The following is a 6,053-nucleotide window of genomic DNA, read 5'->3' on the forward strand; positions in this document are numbered from 1 at the left end:
CCCTCAGCAGTCAGAGCCGGTGCTGACCTGTCCCTATTCCCACGTTCCTTAATAACCTGTCGGATTCAGGGTGATGGGCTGTAATGGGAAACCTTTGATGTCCCCCACTTCAGCACAACTACCCTCAAGCACTTCCTCGGGTCCCTTGGGATGACGGGCTGTAAAGGGAAGCTCTCCATGCCCCCCACTTTGGTACCACCCTCAGGCAGCCCCCTGGGGTATCATGTGGAAACTTCCCCGAACTCACACCCAGGCCTACAAACCTTCCTGGCACTCACACCCAGGCCTACAAACCTTCCTGGCACTCACACCTTGGCCTACAAACCTTCCTGGCACTCACACCTTGGCCTACAAACCTTCCTGGCACTTACACCTTGGCCTACAAACCTTCCTGGCACTCACACCTTGGCCTACAAACCTTCCTGGCACTCACACCTTGGCCTACAAACCTTCCTGGCACTCACACCTTGGCCTACAAACCTTCCTGGCACTCACACCTTGGCCTACAAACCTTTCTGGCACTCACACCTTGGCCTACAAACCTTCCTGGCACTCACACCTTGGCCTAAAAACCTTCTTGGCACTCACACCTTGGCCTACAAACCTTCCTGGCACTCACACCTTGGCCTAGGAACTTCCCTGCACTCACACTTCGGGCTAGGAAACTTCCCTGCGCTCACACCCAGGCCTGGGGAACTTCCCCGAACTCACACTTCGGCCTAGGAAACTTCCCTGCGCTCACACCCAGGCCTGGGGAACTTCCCCGAACTCACACTACGGCCTAGGAAACTTCCCTGCGTTCAAACCCAGGCCTAGGAAACTTCCCTGCACTCACACCTAGGCCTAGGAAACTTCCCTGCACTCAAACTATGCCCTAGGTAACTTCCCTGCGCTCACACCCAGGCCTGGGAAACTTCCCTGCGCTCACACCTAGGCCTAGGAAACTTCCCTGCGCTCACACCCAGGCCTAGGAAACTTCCCTGCGCTCACACCTTGGCCTAGGAAACTTCCCTGCGTTCACACCCAGGCCTAGGAACTTCCCTGCACTCACACCCAGGCCTAGGAAACTTCCCTGCGCTCACACCTTGGCCTAGAAGATGAAGCTGCCCTTGTTGAACTTCTATTATGACAGTGACCTCATCTTCTGATTCTCCTGGTGTATTAGGACTGCTGAGTAGAGTCCGGTGCTACAGAGAGCACGTTCTGATTATTTAGCTAATAATAATCCCTACAGAACAGGGCATATCATTTCTTTTTCAAATGATTCAGAAGCTTATTTCAATGCTAGGTGAGAAAGTTCTATACTCACGGAGAAATGTTACTGTGTCCTTCCACCAATGTTAAATAAAGTAGTTCAAAGGTGCTCCGCTTCAGTCCTCATCCCGCCCCCCCCCCCCCAACAGGTCAGGTTTTCAGGATATCCCTGCTTCAACCCAGGTGGCTCAATCAGTCCCTGCTTCAGCCCAGGTTGTGCAATCTTCGACAGCCTCTGATTGAGCTACCTGTGCTGAAGCAGGGATATCCTGAAAACCTGACTTGTTGACGACTGGTTGAGGACTGGAGTTGAGCACCGCTGAAGTAGTTGCTGTAAATAGAGCATGTAGAACATAAAATAAACTAGTCCCTATGTGACTTTAAGTTGAAATAAAATACAGAAAAAGTAACACTAAAATGTATTTATTTTATTATTTAACATTGAAGAAACATTTTTATGTAGTGGCATACACTGTATTATTTTTTGTAATATTTATTGAAATTGAATTGTACATTGCCACTGAAAATGCAATATTAAAAACATGTCTTAGGCTGAGATTATAGTAGGCGAGCGCGATTATCGCTCGAGCGATCCCTGCACTGAGGTCTGAGGTGATGGAGAGGCTTGGCGGAGGCGTGGCGGACGTGTCACAAGGCTGATTCGCCCTCATTGGCTGAACCGCTCACGTGATGCGGCCGTGATGTGGCCGCCGTGTGAAAAAAACTAATTCATTTGTAACTTGAAAATTCTGCATCGCTGCCGCACACGCACATTATGGCCGCCCTCATTGACTTCCACAGATTTGTTCTCGCAGCGTGCGATATCATGCGCGCCATCGCTGTTACTATAAACGCAGACTTAGATGTGAGTGAGTGGGACTTACCAATGTCACTCAGTGAAAGGGACTTACCGATGTCACTGAGTGAGTGGGACTTACCGATGTCACCGAGTGAGAGGGACTTACCGATGTCACCAAGTGGGTGGGACTTACTGATGTCACCGAGTGAGTGGGACTTACTGATGTCACTGAGTGAGTAGGACTTACCGATGTCATTGAGCGAGAGGGACTTACCTATGTCACTGAGTGAGAGGGACTTACTGATGTCACTGATTGAGAGGGACTTACCGATGTCACTGAGTGAGAGGGACTTACCGATGTCACTGAGTGAGAGGGACTTACCAATGTCACTGAATGAGTGGGACTTACCGATGTCACTGAGTGAGTGGGACGTACCGATGTCACTGAGTGAGAGGGACTTACCGATGTCACTGAGAGGGACTTACCGATGTCACTGAGTGAGAGAGACTTACCTATGTCACTGAGTGAGAGGGACTTACCGATGTCACTGAGTGGGTGGGACTTACCGATGTCACTGAGTGAGAGGGACTTACCGATGTCACTAAGTAAGAGGGACTTACCGATGTCACTGAGTGAGTGGGACTTACCGATGTCACTGAGTGAGTGGGACTTACAAATGTCACTGAGTGGGTGTGACTTACCGATGTCACCGAGTGAGAGGGACTTACCGATGTCACTGAGTGAGTGGGACTTACCGATGTCACTGAGTGGGTGAGATTTAGAAGCCATTTTATTATAGTCTTTAAACTAATTTTTTGTAGTAAAATCTATAGATTAAAAAAGAATCAGTGAGCAGGGAAAAACTAAAAACAGGCGGTTTTGTACAGTATGGGGAAGCAAAAGGGAGACATGTACACCAAAAAAAAAAAGCTGTGTGTGCTGTGCACGCGCATAGTAAGTGAAACTTCTTTGACTTTTGTCACAGAAATTGTATTTGTGTTGGTGTTGGTGATGTTTTAATTAAAAATCAAAATACAATCTCAATGACAAAACGCAAATAAATTTGACTTAGAATGCGCGTGCTCGGCACACATCCCCTGTATTAGCTATTTGCACTAAGTGTGAATTCCGCGTGTGACAGTGTGCGTGTGACTGAGAGTGTGCGTGTGACTGAGAGTGTGCGTGTGACTGAGAGTGTGCGTGTGACTGAGAGTGTGCGTGTGACTGAGAGTGTGCGTGTGACTGAGAGTGTGCGTGTGACTGAGTGTGTGCGTGTGACTGAGTGTGTGCGTGTGACTGAGTGTGTGCGTGTGACTGAGCGTGCGTGTGACTGAGCGTGCGTGTGACTGAGCGTGCGTGTGACTGAGCGTGTGCGTGTGACTCTGACTGTGAGTGTGACTGAGTGTGCGTCTGACTGAGTGTGACTGAGTGTGCGTGTGACTGAGTGTGACTGAGTGTACGTGTGACTGAGTGTGCGTGTGAGTGTGACTGAGTGTGTGTGAGTGTGAGTGTGCGTGTGACTGTGTGTGGGGGTCTGGGGGGGTCAGTGTGTGGGGGTCTGGGGGGGTCAGTCAGAGTGTGTGGGGCTCTGGGGGGGTCAGTGTGTGTGGGGGTCTGGGGGGGTCAGGCAGTGTGAATTCCGCGTGTGACAGTGTGCGTGTGACTGAGAGTGTGCGTGTGACTGAGAGTGTGCGTGTGACTGATAGTGTGCGTGTGACTGATAGTGTGCTTGTGACTGAGAGTGTGCTTGTGACTGAGAGTGTGCGTGTGACTGAGAGTGTGCGCGTGACTGAGAGTGTGCGCGTGACTGAGAGTGTGCGCGTGACTGAGAGTGTGCGCGTGACTGAGAGTGTGCGCGTGACTGAGAGTGTGCGCGTGACTGAGAGTGTGCGCGTGACTGTGTGCGCGTGACTGAGTGTGCGCGTGACTGAGTGTGCGCGTGACTGAGTGTGCGCGTGACTGAGTGTGCGTGTGACTGAGCGTGTGCGTGTGACTGAGCGTGTGCGTGTGACTGCATGTGCGTCTGACTGTGAGTGTGACTGCGTGTGCGTCTGACTGTGAGTGTGACTGCGTGTGCGTGTGACTGAGTGTGACTGAGTGTACGTGTGACTGTGAGTGTGCGTGTGAGTGTGACTGAGTGTGTGTGACTGAGTGTGCGTGTGACTGTGAGTGTGTGAGGGTCTGGGGGGGGTCAGTCAGTGTGTGTGGGGCTCTGGGGGGGTCAGTGTGTGTGGGGGTCTGGGGGGGTCAGGCAGTGTGTGTAGGGGTCTGGGGGGGTCAGGCAGTGTGTGTGGGGGTCTGGGGGGGTCAGGCAGTGTGTGTGGGGGTCTGTCAGTGTGTGTGGGGGTCTGGGGGGTTCAGTCAGTGTGTGTGTGGGGGTCTGGGGGATTCAGTCAGTGTGTGTGGGGGTCTGGGGGGTTCAGTCAGTGTGTGTGGGGGTCTGGGGTGGTCAGTCAGTGTGTGTGGGGGTCTGGGAGGGTCAGTCAGTGTGTGTGGGGGTCTGGGGGGGTCAGTCAGTGTGTGTGGGGGTCTGGGGGGGTCAGTCAGTGTGTGTGGGTCTCTGGGGGGTCAGTCAGTGTGTGTGGGGGTCTGGGGTGGTCAGTCAGTATGTGTGGGGGTCTGGGGGGGTCAGTCAGTGTGTGTGGGGGTCTGGGGGGGTCAGTCAGTGTGTGTGGGTCTCTGGGGGGTCAGTCAGTGTGTGTGGGGGTCTGGGGGGGTCTGTCAGTGTGTGTGGGGGTCCGGGGGGGTCAGTCAGTGTGTGGGGGGGTCAGTCAGTGTGTGGGGGGGTCCGTCAGTGTGTGGGGGGTCCGGGGGGGTCCATCAGTGTGTGGGGGGTCCGGGAGGGGGTCCGCGCGGGTTGCGCCCGGGTTTTTGTACCACCGCGTCACTGGAGGGCTGAATGGCGCCGCTGCCAGCCGCTTCTGCGCATGCGCGGCATGGCAGCGGTAGTGGAAGTTAGGCGGGTCCATGTGTGGGCTGGGAGGGAGGTCCCATTCGGGTAAGGAAAGGGTGGGTGGGGGGCTGTCCCGGTCGGGCGGTCTCTGCTGTCCCGGGCAGCAGACGGGGACACATGTTAACAGCCGTGGCAGCGGGCGGGGAACGGCACCGCTGCCAACCGCTTCTGCGCATGCGTGGCTTTCCTCCAGTCCCCATCATTACTGAGCATGCGCGGCTTGGCAGCGGATGTGCGGGGGGAATGGCGGCGTTAGGAGCGGCGCCGGCGGCTATCGCCGCCGCCGCCGCATGTTATCAGCCATGTGGGGGGAGCGCGGGCCATTAGGAGCGGCCGGCGGCGATAATTTGTGGAGCGGGTGTGATGTCAGTGTTGGGGTCGGGCTGAGCCAGAACACAGCCCGGCCTCAACTGCCAGCACTGACGTCACATCCGTTTCATTTCTGCCTCCACAATTCTTTTTTGCCCCATCACGAATGAGGTGCCACTAAGGAAGTTTCACTTCAAAAATAGGAAAAAAAAATCAAAAGATAACAAAAAAGGTAATTCAATGACTATAAAAAGTCAAGGTTGTATCCATGGAAAATCAATGTGCCAATATGCACCTTCATCAGGGATGGGGAAGAAATCTTTAAAAAAAAAAAGAAAAAGAAAAAAGAAGAAGAAATACAGATGCAGGGGGAATCGGTCTCTAAATACACCGTTCTAAATGAATGTAAAGATAAGAATATAGGGAGAGAAGAGAGTTTTGACTAAATGTATCTATTCTAATGGAAAAAGAAAGTGCTAATTCAGCTGGAAGCCTGGGACTCATCCCTCCCCCCCATCCCTCCATGTATACACTGCTGGGTTCCTATCATTGGGCTGATACATTGTATCTCCACCTCACTGTGATTGGCTAACATCCTCCTACTGCTTGCTTTGATTGGAGGAATGGCCTTGCTCGCATGAGGCTCGCTCTTTGATAGGTCAGCACAGCCCTGGCTCTGTCAGTGGTTGCCACGGCGACTGCCCGCATTAAATTGCATTCTCCTCCCTCTCTGATCC

This window comes from Ascaphus truei, chromosome 9 (genome assembly GCF_040206685.1).
Source record: "Ascaphus truei isolate aAscTru1 chromosome 9, aAscTru1.hap1, whole genome shotgun sequence".
NCBI classification, from domain to species: domain Eukaryota; kingdom Metazoa; phylum Chordata; class Amphibia; order Anura; family Ascaphidae; genus Ascaphus; species Ascaphus truei.